At 38.8% G+C, this 17,370-nt stretch overlaps 1 protein-coding gene across 1 annotated transcript in view; it reads right to left on the minus strand.

Moving 5' to 3' along the window:
• Trhde (thyrotropin releasing hormone degrading enzyme) overlaps positions 1–17,370 on the minus strand; it is a 481,130-nt gene that overhangs the window by 241,018 nt on the left and 222,742 nt on the right. The gene's annotated exons all lie outside the window — the stretch shown is intronic.

The raw sequence follows: 17,370 nt of genomic DNA on the forward strand, positions 1-17,370 counted from the left end.
GGTTGCAGTCCTTGTTTTGAGACTCTCCTTACTCAATGTCAGATGAACACTACTTCCCAGTTCTCCCTGATATGCCAATAAAGCAGCTTACAGCCCATCACTGAGTAAGGGAGAGAATAGGGCTGGGCTTTCAGCCAGCTAGGGGAGGAGGAGTGAGAGGAGGAAGTAGGGAGTACAGCCATGGGCAGATATCCGAAAGGGACGAGGAGAGAAAGCCCAGGAAGGAAAGACACGAAGTGCAAGTATCACAGGGATGCATGTTGGGATGAAGCCAAATTAGCTTATAGGGTTCAGAATAGATTAAGAATTGCTCATTTCTTATGCTGGGAAGCTTGTTAAAATAATATAATAGAGTCTCAATTATTTGTGTTTCTCAGTTTTGTAAAAATAACATTAAGATGCGTGTGGTATAGCTCACTGAAACTACTTTGTCAAGGGTGTTGGTAATTGAAGCAGTATTCTGCTTATTTGAAGCATATACTGTGCAATTGTACTGAATTAAGTTATTTTAATTTTGCAAAGTAATGAGACTGTATCTATTAAAATATGCATCCATAATGTGTAATGTGCCTTGAAAGCAAGAAAACCCACATTTCAGAATATAATTTACTTAAAAATTCAAAGAAAGTCCTGGATAAAATTTTACATATTGTTCTCCCAAATAATAACTATCATCTAAAAAACTATAGTTAGACATAGGGAGAAAAATCACATAGTTTTAATAATAACACAAAAAATCTGTCACTGCTCTCTCCTCTTCTCCGGACCCTGGTGTATTAAAGTACCTCCACCATGCCAGCACTAAGCTGAAATGGCTCTGAGGGAAGTCACAAAATCTCAGGCATGTTCCTCAATGTTTGTTTTATTCTGGCATTTACGAGACCTGCAGAGTTGGTCCATAGAAAACAACAGGAAGTCCCTGTTTCCCCTCAGTCTTCAGATTGACTCTTATTGCCACTTTGCTTTGCTAATTTGTTTGTTTCTTTTTATTTTTATTTTTAACTTTCTTGTCATTGTGACTTGGGAAAAAAAGCACAAAGTTTTCAGAATCTCCACGTCTAATTTCTGTGCAAGATGTTTGTTCCTTGAATTTAATTATGGTCTAACCCAAACTCTGCTAGTTTTAAATTTCATTGTACCCCATTCAAAACTCACATTATTTTAAAAACTCTCCTGTTGTGCTATTGAAAAGAGAGTAATTTAGAACTGATTAGCTCATGAAGACTTTCCCTTCATGAATAGATTAGTCATAAGTATATCAGTTCTTTGACATTGCAGCACACAGCACTGTCATCTACAAAGTTCATGCTTCTGACCAATTTGAAACAAAATAAAATTGCAAAGGAACACTGATGTTTTAAATATGACCTCATCTGGGACCACATCCATAGCTATTCCAGGACATATGCACTCCAGGAGCCCACAGGTTTCACACTTAGCACCACCTTTTAAGGAGCTTGGGTAGTTAAATTTGCCTCTTCTGTCCCTTTTGTTCTTTGATGATATGCTGTCAACTCTGGAAGATTTTGACCCAAAATTTACCCTGTCTACAAGATGTGCACAGATAAAAATAGAGCAAAGATTGAGGGAATGTCCAATCAATCCCTGGCCCAACCTGAGACCCACCCCATGGGAGAGAGCCAACCCCTGACACTATTAACAATATTGTACTATGATCACAGACAGGAGCCTAACAGAGCTGTCTTCTGAGAAGCTCCACCCAGCAGCAGATCGAAAAAGATGCTGAGACTCATAGGCAACATTGGGCTATGGGTAGGGAGTCTTGTGGAAGAGTGGGAGGAAGAATAGAAGGACCTGTAGGAGCCAGGAACGCCACAAGAAGACCAACTGAGACAACTAACTTGGGACAGGGGAACCTGTGAACACTGAAGCACCAAACAGGGACCATGCCTAGACTGGACCTAGGCCCCCTACACAGATGTGGCAGATGGGCAGTTCAGGCTTTTTGTGGGCTCCCTAGTCAAGGGCAGCAGGCTCTGTCTCTGATATGAACTCTGTTGCTTGCTTTTTTTATCACTATCCTCTGTTGAGGCTGCCTTGCCACACCATAGGGGGAAAACATGCACTCAGTCCAGATGCCATATGATGAACTAGGGGTAGGGAGGGAAGGAGGGGGCTCCCCTTATCTGAGAAATAGGAAAGAGAGATGGGGAAGAGAGAGAGAGGATGGGACTGGGAGGAGTGAAAGAAGGGGCTGTGATTGGGATATAAAGTGAAATACATTAATTAACTAAATTAAAAAAAATGTATCCTTTCAAAAAAATAAAAGACACTCTCACTCCAAAGAGGAAATAAAAGAAGACATCTGAAGTAAATGGAGGGAGGGAGTTGTGTAGGAGAGAGGGTAAGGAGGGCAATGGGGGTAGGATCAGGTTTGGGGAAAGGGGACAGGGGTGGGCGTGCAAGTGGAAGGACCTGGAGAGAAAACGGAAATCTCTGGGAGAACATCTCTGGGACAAGGGACACCTCACATGAGAGTCAGGTGGGGGGTGACCTAGCTGAGATCCCTAACAGCAGGGGACATGGAGCCAGAAGTTGCCACCTCCTGTGGCCAGGTAGGACTTCCAGTGGAAGGAGTACAAACTAACCCATCCATAAAAGCTTCCACCCAAAGTTTATCTTGCCTACAAGACGTGCAGAGATAAAAATGGAACAGACATTGAGGAAATGGCAAATCAATGACTGGCCCAACATGAGACCCAACCCATGAGAGAGAGCTAACCCCTGACACTATTAATGATACTCTGCTGTGCTTGCAAACAGGAGCCTAGCCTAACAGTCTTCTGAGAGGCTTCATTCAGCAGCTGATGGAAACAGATGCAGAGACCCACAGCCAAACAATAAGCTCAACTCAGGAAGTTCTGTGGAGGGGTCAAGCTCACCACAAGAAGACCTACACAGTAAACTAACCTGGGCCCATAGAGGAATGTCACAAAGACTGAAACATCAGCAAAGAGCATGCATGGGCTGTACCTAGACCTCATATATATATATATATATATATATATATATATATATATATATGTAGGAGATGTAAACCTGTAGGTCCCTACCAATGGGATTATGGACTATCCCTAACTCTATCGCCTGCCTTTGAATCCCTTTCTCCTAGCTGGGCTGCCTTTTCTGGCCCCAGAGGGAGAAGATACGCTTAGTCCTGTTGTGACTTGAGGTGCCAGGGTGGGTTGGTACCTCTTAGAGGCCTCACTTTCTCTGAGAAGAAGGAGAATGGAAGGAGGGAGGGTGTGTGTGAGGTTGACACAAGGAAGAGATGAGGGAAGGGGTTGGGATCAAGCTGAGAAGTGATTAAATAAATTAAACAATAATAAAAAAGACAAGTTCCTTGGAAGGTGCAAAGTTTAATGTCAAGGAATGATATATTAAAGACCGACAGATATCTCAGTAGGTAAAAACACTTGCCACCAGCCCTGAGTGCCTGTGTTCCACTCCCTAGGACCCACTTTATAAAGAGAGCAGACACCCCAAACTGCCCACTGACCTCTGCAGGTGTGCTACTATACTTGTGCATCCACAAACATACATCTGTATCTAACTGAGCAAATGAAGAAGAAGGAGAGCGAGTGGGGACAGAGAGAATGAGAGAGAGAAAGAAAAAAAGAAAACAAAAACACTGACCCATGACTGATGTTCAGAAAAATAATTTTCAAACAGATAACTTTCCTTTTGATGACAACTCATGCTCAGTGCTATTAGCTGTAAGCTAACATATATAACCCCAAGATACACAGATGTGTAACTATTAATACCGTCCTTTGAGAATGAGAGTTTACTTTTCCAGGCCCAGATAAGCATCCCACAGGAAGGGCTCTGCAGCACTTATGCCCTTAGTCCCCTTCTTGCTCCTACATTAATTTCCATTTAGCTGTCATTTCTAAAGTCTCAGAGTCTGAATGCTTTGCCTTGGTCTTTCCAACTCAAATCTCTCTTATCCTCAAATCTCCAGTCTTTAGTTCCAATTCTTACCTCTGCTTTTTTTTTTCTTTATTAGTTACACTTTATTCACTTTGTATCCCCCCTGTGGTTCCTGCCCTGCTCCCGTCCCAATCCCTCCCTTCCTCTACCCTCTGCATGCATGCCCCTCCCCAAGTCCACTGATAGGGGAGGATTTCTTTTCCTTCCTTCTGATCCTAGTCAATTAGGTCTCATCAGGAGTGGCTGCAGTGTCTTCTTCTGTGGCCTGGTAAGGCTGCTTCCCCCTCAGGAGGAGGTAATTAAAGAGCAGGCCAATCAGTTCATGTCAGAGACAGTCCCTGTTCCTATTACAATGGAACCCACTTGGATACTGAACTGCCATGGGCTACATCTGTGCAGGGGTCTTAGGTTATCTCCATGCATGGTCTTTGGTTGGAATAGCAGTCTCAGGAAATTACCTCTGCTTTTTATTCCATTTTATCTTTAAACTATCTTTAGGACTTTCTTTCGCACTTCATCCTAGTAGCATCTCCTTCACAAGGCAAGTCTTTTTTTTCTCCAGCTCTCCTGCCCAGGCCTTCTTAGTGAAGAATGGTGTACATAATGGTTCCAGGTTCAAGCTTCAAGCTTCAGATCTCCCAGTGCTGGAAATCCAAACCCAGATCTATCACTTATGAGCTACAGAACCTTGAATAAATTGTTCAGTCTCTCTTAGTTTTAATTTTGTCGTTGATAAATGGGAGGTTGTAACAGTACCTGAATTTCAAGTTGTGAAGATTAATTGGTATATCGTGTAAAGACTTAGTTCTAGGTAGAATGCAGGCTACCTCAACATATCACGATTTGAGAGTTTCCAACTTCCTCTCTCTCTTGGGGAATCATTTGCATTATAAAATTCAGCTGGAAGATGAAAGAGAGTCTAAAGAAAAAGTTCTGATCAGTTTGTCACATTGGAGATTTTTTATTTCTGAATTAAAATTGTAAAATTTAAATCAATATACGACACACCTAAAATCATGTAGGACATGACATTATCATTTAGTGACATGAAAGAAAACGTGAAGGCATAGGTAAATCAAAGCCAAAAGCATTGGATTTTTGTCTATGCCATGGCTAACACTTGCAAAAGACACCATGTAAGTGTGCAAGGCTTTCTAAATACATGTCTTTATTCATGCATGGACATAAAATTTCATGTCTGGAATGCTATTAGTCATAAAGAAGAAATTGAGTTTTATGCAGTAATGTCGAGAAAATGAAACTTTTAAAAACTATCCATTTGGTATTTATAAGAACAGAGATATTTTTGCTTTGTCTCAAGTAAATATATTGAAAAAGTTTCTTACAAACAGCCTAACTTTGAAATGATTGCTTTTATAAGTTTGGGTAACAACAAGGAGTATGCTGCTAGCTATTCCAGAAGGAATTCTCCTAAATCTGTGAGTGAATCAGTCCTTCAGAATTTCAAAGCAAAATCCACTTTTCTCCTGATGGACCTTCTATTTGCATTCCCTTCATTCAGAAAAGACCAATCTCAGCTCCACATTGTGGCCCATGATGGAATTTTCATCAGCACTACTTGTGCTCATACGCTTGTTTTTTGACTTGCAAGCTTCAGCATTCTCCTAAATTAACATTAGGCCACAATACATAGTCAATGTTTTTGGTAATCCTCCTGCCAGATGCTCAAAGGAAGGTTGCTAAGGGTTTTGCTGTTATTGTTGTTGTTGCTGTAGTTGTTGTTGTTTTTGCCATTTCTGCAATCACTTTTACCCAGCACTTACTGATTAGCATCAATTGCAAAGGAGCAATATTTTTCATCTGTTGCTTAATTTTCTTCTTTCCCCCAAGAAAGAATCTCTATGCCAAAGGACTTTTCTGAAAACATAGAACACATTTGCCAGTCTCTCACCCATTTAATTTTTAAAATTATTCTGACTTTATCGTCCCTTGTATTATGTATTTTCATTGTTGTGCCGCTAGCTTGGTCCAAACTCATTGTCTTTGCTTTGAGGGTTATGATTAGACATGAGCACAGAGAATACACTAACTGACCCAATCTGTATGAGCTGGTGACAAGCCAAGCTCAATAGCTTTATATATAAAACAAAGGTTATCAATTATGCAAGAGAATACAGATTGAATATAAAGACTTCCATTTTTTTTATTTTCTCTTCTTAACAACAGCATTACCAACCTCATTTTTTGTAAGTCTACTCACTATCCAAAACAACGGATGGATATACATACTTTCTGAGAAATTCATTTCCTATTTCTTTTGAGAGAATATTACAAATCTATTTTCTACTTCAAGAGTTTTATTGCTTTTATCCAATAATAAGGTTACTACTTAGAACTTAATTTAATTAAGCAATGACAAAAATATGGGTGCTGTAAGATTATCTCAAATGGTTATTATTCTAAACTTTCTGCCTCATATTGGAACAGAACTATATACTTAATTGGACTAAAGATTTATTCTAATAAAAGTTCTAAATTTACTTTCAGTTATTTATTTTAGAATTTCAAACATTAATACAATGTATTTTAATGATATCCACCCCCTTAGACCCCAAACTTGCCCCATGCCTTTACATTAACCTCTCAAATTCATGTCTTCTCTTATAATCGTCATTGTTATAACTACATATATATATAATTTTGTATTTCTTATATATTTATATGACCTACTGAATCCAATGAGTGTTGCATATATTCACATGGGTGTAGAGGTGGCCATGTGGGCGCGAGTAATCTATCGAAAGGCTTATCCTTGAAGAAAACTGACTCACTTACCCTCAACAGCAATCAAGCGAATTACAATAATGACTGAACCAACAATATCTGCCCAACAGTGCAATAGTATCACTAATATCTTGATGCTAACCAACAGTTGTCTGGTTAGAGTTAATGTGTATTTAATGAAAGAGGAGGCATGCCTTGTACTGTAAATCTATCCAAGAACCCATGTCTGAAGGAGTTCATAAGCCCTAGAGAAGAACCTGTGACTACCATTTTGCTAACAACATAGTGAGCAACTGGTTTCTAAATAAATTACTATCATTTTCTATAGGCCAAAATGACCTGGACTCTAGACATATGAACTGCAGCAATAAAGACATAGTCCTTTCAAAATCTCAAAGACCTGAAAAAACAAATGGGTCATACAGTCATGTAAAGAATCCTGTCCTCAGCATCTGCTTTGATAAGCTGTTAGGTAGAGTCTTTCAGAGGCCCTCTGCGGTATTGCAGAGAATCATATGATAAAAGGGGGAGTTAGTATGAATAGAAGAGGACAGGAGCTCCACAAGGACAAAATATATCAGGGCACAGGTGTCCTCTATGAGACTGTTTCTCCAACCAAGGACCATGTATGGATACAACCTAGAACCCCTGCTCAGATGTAGCCCATGGTAGCTCAGTATCCAAGTGGGTTTTCTTAGTAAGGGGAACATGAACTATTTCTGACATGAACTCAATGACTAGCTCCTTTACCTCCCCCTCCCTCTCCAGGAAAGAACAGCCTTGCTAGGCCACAGAGAAGGACATTGCAGGCAGTCCTGAAGATGCCTGATAAGCTAGGGTCAGATTGAAGGGGAGGAGGTCCTCCCCTATCAGTGGACTTGGAAAGGGACAGGGAGGAGATGAGGGATGAAGGGTGAGAATGGGAGAGAATGAGGAAGGGGGCTACAGCTGGGATACAAAGTAAATAACCTGTGATTAATATAAAAAATAAAAATTAAAAAAAGAATCCTATCCTATAAGCACATATGAAGACAATTCACTGCAATACACAAGGTCTGATGAATAGTGATGGGACAATTAACGTGCAACATAGAGCAGAAATTGAATACGAATTCAATTCTGCCACTTAACAGAGTATGTTACTCATGTTTTCTGCCTTTATTTTCCTCACCTGAAAAATAACGTTGCACATACTTGCAATGATTTCACAGGATTCCTGAGAGGATGGTTGTTGGAATGCAATTTTCAAAGATCCCTCACAATTTTCCAGATTTTGTGAGCATATATGGAGATGTTTTCCCACCCTCTTTTTCTAATAAAGATGTTCACACAACATTGAATGTAAGTCCCCTCCAGAGCAAAAGGCAAGTATATATACCATCATATTAAATGACGATGCCACTAAGCTCAGAGCCACTCATCTGGTAATATAACCTACAGGCCTCACCTGGACTTCTTTATGTCACTCTAGTGAGTTGAGGCAAAAAGAACTGACACTAAATAACACACACACACACACACACACACACACACACACACACACACAGGAAGAGACAGAGAGAGAGACAGCTTTATACTCTGACTTCTATGAGAAATAGCAAAGTATTTTGTTTCAAGACTGTGAGTTTCATGTCTTCTGCTACTATGCAGAAAAAAAAATGTCAGGATACCATGCTAAAATTACAAATAGAGTGAAAAGATCTCAGAATGTATATATTTTTTATTATGTGAATTAATATATGTGTATCATTCCCTGTAAGTGATAAGTTGTAAATAACCATGAGCCACTATGTTAGAAAGAAATAAGGTCCTTAAAGGATTCTCATGCCTTAATTCTCACAACTTCTTTCTTTTTTTTCCTCTCTTTCTTTCTTTCTTTCTTGGATCATTATTGCAAAGGGGAAACAAAATGGCACATAAAATTAAAGCTGCTGATCATCTGGTTGTGGTATGGGAGGAATATACTGGATTATCCAAGTTTACAATGACAAGGGTTTTGAAAATTAAGGACAGAAAAAGAATCAGTGACAGAATGATGTAACTTGAGAAAAGTCCTACAAGACTGCTCCCTTTGAAGGAAGGAAAAAACCATCAAGAGAGACAGGCACTCTCTAAAATGTGAAGATTCTTCCCTAAACACTCCAATAAGCACAGGGTCAGACTTTCAACATATATATTGTAATAAATAAGCTACAGAGTGTGGGCTAAGTTGTTATGAGATCAATATGAGTCTATGTCATTATTCCCAACACTATTATCATCATCATTGTTGCCACTGCTAAATAAAATAAATTCTTAATATTAATGTAAGAATGAAGAAACATGTCCATTCAACACTTCAGTGTGCTTACGCTAAGGAGGTTGGCCACACAAAGCAGCGAGAGAACACAGTGCTAGCAACAAACAGAAAGACAGCAGATCAAAATGGCCAAAGCAAGTTAGGATAAACTCTTCTTTGGATGTGCTGAAGTTGATTTGTTCCTGAAAGTTCTAAATGGACTACAGCTAAATATAAATGGTTGACGCACTGGGGAGAGGTCTGGGTAATGGAGCAAATTCAAGTCATCACAAACAGTGAAAGGAAGGAGAGACTATGGCCAAAGATGAGTAGAGAGGGAGATAAGTCAGACATCAAGGTGTCCTGAGGGTAAAGGCCCAAGACTATGGTAAATGGGACAGGTCCACAAAGGATATTGACATGAAATTGTCATAAGAGAGGAAAAACCAAGCATAGTGATATACTATAATAGGAAGGAAGGCTTGACACAGTCTATAAATACCTTAGATAATATATACTGAATCAATTAAATTTCATTTAGTGCTTGCCAAGATTACTGATTTAGCATACACATTCATTTTCAAGTAATTTTAAAACTAAAAAAAAAAAATTCACATGGCTATCTGACCATTACCTAAATGGGAAAGTGATGTAATGGTCCTCCTTATTTACAGAGAAATCCCCACATGCCTAGTAAACACATAAAACTCTACATAGTACTGAGCCTTATACACATTGTGTTTTTCCTGCATCTACATACATATGATATAGTTAGTTTATAAATTAGGCATCAAAAGAGATTAATAAATACAACTTTAAAAACAAGCATAAAATTACATTATAATAGAGTTAAGTGAATGTTATCCCTTCCAAATTATCTTTTCAGATTATATTTCATAGTATATTTCATATTACTTCTTCTGGTGATAGTACATTGTATTGAGGTGATAGTAATATTTCATCTTAAGCTGATAACAATATCTATACAATAACATAGAAGAGGTTTGTGGCAGGTACCATGTTACATAGGCTGCTTTGTGAGACTTACTTAACCATCAGCATTCTTCAACAGCAGATCTCTAGTCAACTACTAAGTGACTCACAAGCTTGTGACATAGACAGCATGGATTTACTAAACAACCTGTTATCACATGTCAATCCATCCATCCCACTATTCAGAACACCGTAACATTTAAAATTCATGAACGTTTCAGATCTGGAATTATCCACTTAGTACTTTTGAACCGCGGTTAGCTGTGGATCACTGAAACCTCAGAAAGTAAAAACAAAGGTAAAGGCTGGACTACTATACTCATTAGGAGATGTTAACCAGTTCCTTGGTGGGTGCCATTTGCCAAAGTGGCTTAGCAAGAATCTTCTTGAAAAAATCTGAGGTAACTAGGAGTGGTTTGAGAGAACTGGATAGCTCTTCTACCCTCTTTAACTGACATATTCATGTTTCCAGCCAATGAAATTATGAAAAGAGTTTAATTAGTAAAACTAGCATTCTTAATTCCCTAAAATTTTGACTTATCTGTGTGCTTCCAAATTTCTATGTGCTTCAGATAAATTACAAACTTACCAACTCTAAAAGCAGCTATTTATGTAGGTTTGGGAAAATAGAAACAAGGATTCACTGTGCCTGAAGGCCAGTTCTCAGTATGAACCACACTAGCAGTACACACAGCATTCAATAAAAACATGAGCATAATTCAAAGAAACCAAGGTTGTGTTCTCAGTCTAGAGAGGCATAGCATTAGCTTCACACAAAATCAAACACTTTTGAAGTGCCAAGAAAAAAAAAATCACTGACATCATGTGGTTACTTGTTGACTTTTCTTTTATCACTTCTTGTTGCAATACAAAGTGTAAACTGATACTAACTGACATCTAGCAATATATAGGGTTTTGGAGTTCAGGTAATAGAAAGAGGAGGTGCCAGAACACATGAATTTTAAACTTTCCTAGGGAAATCTCTGAAGGAGATGGGGAATAGTGTTTTTTTTTAAGAGTACAATTATAAGAAGAGAATGCATGTTTGATACTGTGTTGCTTTAGTATTTTGACACTAACACAAAGATAATTTGCCTGGAATGAGCTAATATAGAACATAATCAATTTAGTTTGTAATCCTGCAGAAGGCTGAAAAACTATGTTTTTATAATGCAGGGATATAGTTTTAAAATTTGAAATAGCACCAAGCCACTCAACGTCATGAAGAAAAATGACTGTCACATCCATTTCAGACTGAAATATGTATCAACTGTGGGGTGTTGATCAAAATATGAGCAGCGTCTTTCATTACTGAAGGAACCTGATGCTTTGTGATAAATATCTTCTTGAGAGCGTAAACAAACTGCCTTTTCCAAATTTCTCCGCAGAAGAGTTTCTCAGAGCTTCTGTCCAATGCCTTTATTCTTCGAAACACATTCATTGCTAGAGCTCCAAGAATTCCCTAGTTAAAATCACATGGGACAAAGGATGAAATACAGAAAGACCCAATACGGAGTGAGAGATTGAATTGAAGCCTTTGCCATCCATGGTCCAGTATCTAATGCGCATTGCCAACTTATACTCTGAAAGGGTATTCTCTAAAAAGGAAAATATTCTGTACTCCTAAAGGAGAGATGTCAGGAAGGAGAGTTTGTTTTTTTTTTTCTTTTGTTTTTGTTTTTTTTTAACTTATCATTGGGGAAATGACATGATAGAAAATCTCTGGCAGCCATTTTCATAACTCCACCGTTAATAGAGCCTAGCGGTTCTATAGCTAAGACAACAAGTGATACAACAAAGCATACTTACAGCAGGGAAACCATCAAGTGGAAAATGAAAACCTTCCTCTTATTATCTTGCTTTTTCTAACACTCTTCAAACATTATTTGCTGAGATGTTTATACTGGAATATGTTTGAATAGTTATTAAAAATAAACTCAGTATTCTGATATAGAAACAAAGAAGCACTGAAGAGTTAATGACCTAAAAGCCTCAGGTGAGTCGGGAATTTGGCTTGACTCGTAATATTTTTGGTCTGTTAAGATTGTGACCCTTTGGATAAGACCAACACACCAACCTTCATTAGCATCTACCATTTTGAGACTGCAGGGAAACAGAACTACAGATGGAGGCTTCCATTCCTGAAAGTTTCCCTTTTTGCTGTCTAAAACTCCCAAAGCCCCTGGCACAGTCTCCACCCCCTCAGAGAAACTGCTGCTCTTCATTGTCCAGATTAAAGGACAAGGTGCTTTCGGAGCAGTGGGTCTCCTCTTTCTTTTAACACCATCCCCCTCAATACTGGTCTAACAAGTACTGCTCTAAAATGCAGAGGTCCAAGAGGTTAAAAACATCTGCTCATGTTCTGCAGCAGCATTTGGGATATTCCATTCCAAAAGAAGGAATAGCATCCTTCCAGCCCAGCAGGTGGACATTAAAAAATGGTTGAGGGATCCACAGAAAATGTAAGTGTCATCAGCTCTCTGTGATGTTTTATGCACACACATGTGCACAGGAACTCAGTCCCCACAGTAATGTATGAGTAATTCCATATTTCTCAGACTTTAGCCTGTCACTAAGTGACATATGACTGTACTTGTATATATACATATATATGTTTCCCATATGTGCATATAGTATGTCACATTTATTTATATAATTCATGTGTTATATAACATATTTGAGTGTTTAAATATATGATACATAAATTTGCATATATCCACACTGAAATATAGAATATGAAGATTTTTTATGTATAAAGCAACTATTTATGTAAAATCTAATACAGTTGAATTTTGGGCCTATGATTTCAAGCCCATGTTAGATGTACCCTCTTTTATGTGTAGTCTTATATAATTCCATTCATATGGAAAGTTGTAATCAGTCCACACTGCTGGGTCGTTTCCCAGAGGATCCTGTTTAATAATAACAATTACTATTTTCTAATTTCATATGGTATTCAAATTAGCCAGATAAAGTACCTTTGACTTTTATTTTTGTATTTCTAACATATCAGCTTATTTTGCATGTGACTGATTTATCTCTAGTAATGCTTATATTTTTATCAGTTATTAGTGACTAGGTAGGTTCTAATTTTTATTGTGATTACTAACCCTAACACTTTTATTTATTATTAAAACTATAAATTTATTCATTAAAGATGAGGTATTTAATTTCTGGAAAATTGATGTCTACAATTACCTTCAAAAAAATCTATGCTTCCAAATCATCAGGTTTGATTAACAAAAATATTATATCCATTCCTCCGTTGATGGACATCTGGGTTGTTTCCAAGTTCTGGCTATTACAAATAAAGCTGCTACGAACATGGTTGAACAAATGTCCTTGTTGTGTACTTGAGCAAATTTTGGGTATATACCTAGGAGTGGTATAGCTGGTCTTGAGGTAGCACTACTCCTAGTTGTCTGAGAAAGCGCCAGATTGACTTCCAAAGTGGTTGAACCAGTTTACATTCCCACCAGCAATGGAGGAGGGTTCCCTTTTCTCCACAACCTCTCCAGCATGTGCTATCACTTGAGTTTTTCATCTTGGCCATTCTGATGGGTGTAAGGTGAAATCTCAGGGTCGTTTTGATTTGCATTTCCCTAATGGCTAATGAGGTTGAGCATTTCTTTAAGTGCTTCTCTGCCATTCGATGTTCCTCTTTCGAGAATTCTCTGTTTAGCTCTGTTCCCCATTTTTTAATTGGATTACTTGTTTTGTTGCTTTTCTGCTTCTTTAGTTCTTTATATATACTGGATATTAGCCCAGATGTTCATCAACGGAGGAATGGATACAGAAATTGTGGTATTTTTACACAATGGAATACTACTCAGCAATCAAAAAGGAGGAAATCATGAAATTTGCAGGCAAGTGGTGGGATCTAGAAAAGATCATTCTGAGTGAAGTATCCCAGAAGGAGAAAGACAAACTTGGTATATACTGGCTTATATAGACCTACAAGATATGATAAACATAATGAAATCTACACACCTAAAGAAGATAATCAAGAACGTGGACACAGGCGAAGGTGATTAATCCTCATTTAGAAAGACAAATGGGATGTGCATTGAACTTATGACAGGAGTCTACCACAAAAGGCATCTGAAAGACTCTACCTAGCAGTGTTTCAAAGCAGACACTAAGACTCATAACCAAACCCTCGGCAGAGTGCAGGGAATCATATGAAAGAAGAGTAGTTAGTATGATATGGAAAGGATAGGAGCTCTACAAGGACCAAATATATCCGGGCACAGGGTCTTTTCTGAGACTGACACTCAACCAAGGACCATCTATGGATATAACCTACAACTTCTGCTCGGATGTGGCCCGTGGTAGCTCAGTAACCAAGTAGTTTTCCAAAGTAAGGGGAACACGGACTATTTCTAACAGAATCTCAAGGGCAGGCTGTTTGACCCCCCCACCCCCCAGGGGAGGAGCAGTCTGTTAGGCCACAGAGGAGGACTTTGCAGCCAGCCCTGAAGATACCTGATACAGCTGGGACACAGAGTTAACAAAATGTAACTAAAAAGAAAAATAAAATTAAAAAAAAGTAAAAAAAAAAACAAAAATATTATAAAGTATCAACTATAAAAGAATACCAACTACCCTGATACTTTGTATCATAGAACATGTTCATTGCTGTTATTATTACATTGAAAAAAATATTTATAGTACAAAATTACATATGACATTTTGCAACAGTCCAAGACTACCCAGAAAGTTTGAATTTTTTTTTTTCTGTTTTAATTATCTAGTGGGGAAAATGTAGCAATTTCTAAAACAATGCAAATTTCCAAAACATGCAAGTGTCAAAAATCTGAAGTCCCTAAATTTGGAGTCATGTTGATTTCCAGATTTCTGTTAAATACACATGTTCCCTGTCCTCTCCCAGCCCACTCATCCTGTTTGTTTGGCCTTCAGGGTAGAGGTAGGAAAAAGTAAGGTGTGCAGTGAGTCAGAAGGACTTCTCTGTATTCTGAAGCAAGGGGAGCATGAGGGAAAGTAGCAGGAGGCAAATTAGGAAGGGAACAAATAAATACTGAAGGATACCACACAGCCTTAGGAGTTTTGACTCCTGAATAGAAGTAGCCCAGGAACAATTTGCATTTAGGGAGGAAATTGTCACAGCGGTCGCCTTGCCCCCAGGTGTGGTTGAGGAATCAGCAGCTTCAGCACTGCCTGGTAATTTGTTCAGGAAGCAGACTCTCAGAACCAGCTCCACATCTACTGATATCAGAGACTGCTTTTTGACAAGATCCTCAAGCAATTCCCGTGTACATTCCAGTCTGAGAGGCACTGACCTAGTGCTGGACTTCACGCTGGGTGCTCACCCTTAGGGTTGCCAGGCCTGCTCAGGCAGCTAGAAAAGTTAGCTTAAACTGTATGTGCCTGTGTATGTGGGGGAGGGGGGGTGCTTATTTTCATGTGACTCAGGGAGGAATAGACTAAGTTTTTCCGATATTCACTATAAAAGCTGATACATGTTCTTTTTCTTAATGTGTGCAGCAGGGACCTTGAACGAAGAGCAACAGCTCCAGAGAGGGATTAAAGTACTAACTTTCTCATTAGTTCACTTCCAAGGAACTAGAGCATATGGCCATATCTAAGTGAAATGGATTTAGTTTTATTTGAAAAAAAAAAATAGTTTGAGGTTAATAGAAAAATGCAAAACCCAACCATATACATACAGAAACACAAATACATACACACACACACACACACACTACAAGAAATTGGCACAGCTGACAGTGCTTCAATTCTGGGAAGGAATAAGCATTTTGTGAAGTATATATGATTCAGGAATTTACTAATAATACTTGAATTATATAATGGTTGTATTGCGCCTCCCTTGCACATTCAGTTTCAAACCTCACCGTTGCACTATACATGCTATGATTTAGAATTTTATTAGCTCAGTATCGAGTTTCTCTATGAAAAAAAGAAATAGAGACATTAAATAAATTGCTCAGACCAACCTGGTAGTTCCAGATGTGATCTAAATATTGGTGATGTGACTTCACTCTTCTGGTCACTAACCTCTATTTACATTTTATTATAAGATTTAAAACAAATATTTTCACTGTATAGCACAAAATAAAACTTCAAATTAATCAACAAAGACTCCAGTTTCCCTGAGGTTCATGTGGTCCCTGTTATCAGGCTAGCCTTCATGGACTAAGATCTCATGCCTCTCCTGTACACTCAGTTTGAAGGAACCCCCAGCACCAGACTATCCTCTGAGGACTCAGGCTCTAGACGTGTCCTTGTGGACAGACTCTACCACATCTCAGCTTCTGGAAGTACCTACAAATAATGACCAAGCCAAAAACAATTCTAGACCATTATTGTGCGGCCGGTTTCAGCCTAGTCTTTGTGGATACTGGCTACAGAATACCCCATAGAAACAGATCCAGGCCTACCCATCGGAACCTATTCAAGAATCCCAGTACAATAAATTCTACCTCTAACGAAAATCCCATAACCTTAAGTACTGAAGTTTGTATACTTGTTGATTAGGAGCCATGCTGGTCAATGAGAGAACTCCAACAGCAAGCCTGCCCATCAGCCTTGCATGACAGGATGTGCAGAATCTTTAAAGAGGCTGGAACCTTCCCCCAAAAGTCCAGTTTGCCAAAACTATAAGGTCTAATTTGTGCGCATCAGTTTATTGTGTAAATAAAATGCTGGTTTCTGTACTCCCTCCTTTCTGCTAGCAGTCCTTGCTCTGAGAATCTCCTGTCTCAATGTTGTATAAACACTGCCCCCCCCCCAACTGGTCGCTGATATGTCAATAAACCTACTTATACTCCAACCAAGTATCATGCATGCAGATAACCTAGAACTCCTGCACAGATGTAGCCATGGTAGTTCAATGTCCAAGTGGGTTCCATAGTAATGGGAAGAGGGACTGCCTCTGACATGAACTGATTGGCCTGCTCTTTGATCACCTTCCCCTGAGGGGGAAGCAGTCATACCAGGCCACAGAAGATAACAATGCAGCCACTCCTGATGAGATTTGATAGACTAAGATCAGAAAGAAGGAGAGGGGGACCTCCCCTATCAGTGGACTTGGGGAGGGGCATACATGAAGAAGGGGGGGAGAAGGTAGGATTAGGAGGGGAGAGGGAGGGGTTAATGGGGGGATACAAAGTGAATAAAGTGTAACTAATGAAAGTTAAAAAAAAAAAAAAACCTACTTATAGACAGTAACTGAGCAGGGGAGAGAATACTACCACTGAAATTTCTACCAGCCAGAGGAGGAGAAGTTAGAAAAGGTACTTACCTAAACACGGTAAAGACAATAAATATACAGCAAGCCTATAGCCAACGTCAAACTAAATGGAAACTTAAATCAATCTCACTGAAATCAGGGACAAGGTAAGGCTGTTCACTCTCTCTGC

Source organism: Psammomys obesus, unplaced genomic scaffold (assembly GCF_907164565.1).
Source record: "Psammomys obesus unplaced genomic scaffold, mPsaObe1.curated_primary_1811, whole genome shotgun sequence".
Taxonomy (NCBI): Eukaryota; Metazoa; Chordata; class Mammalia; order Rodentia; family Muridae; genus Psammomys; species Psammomys obesus.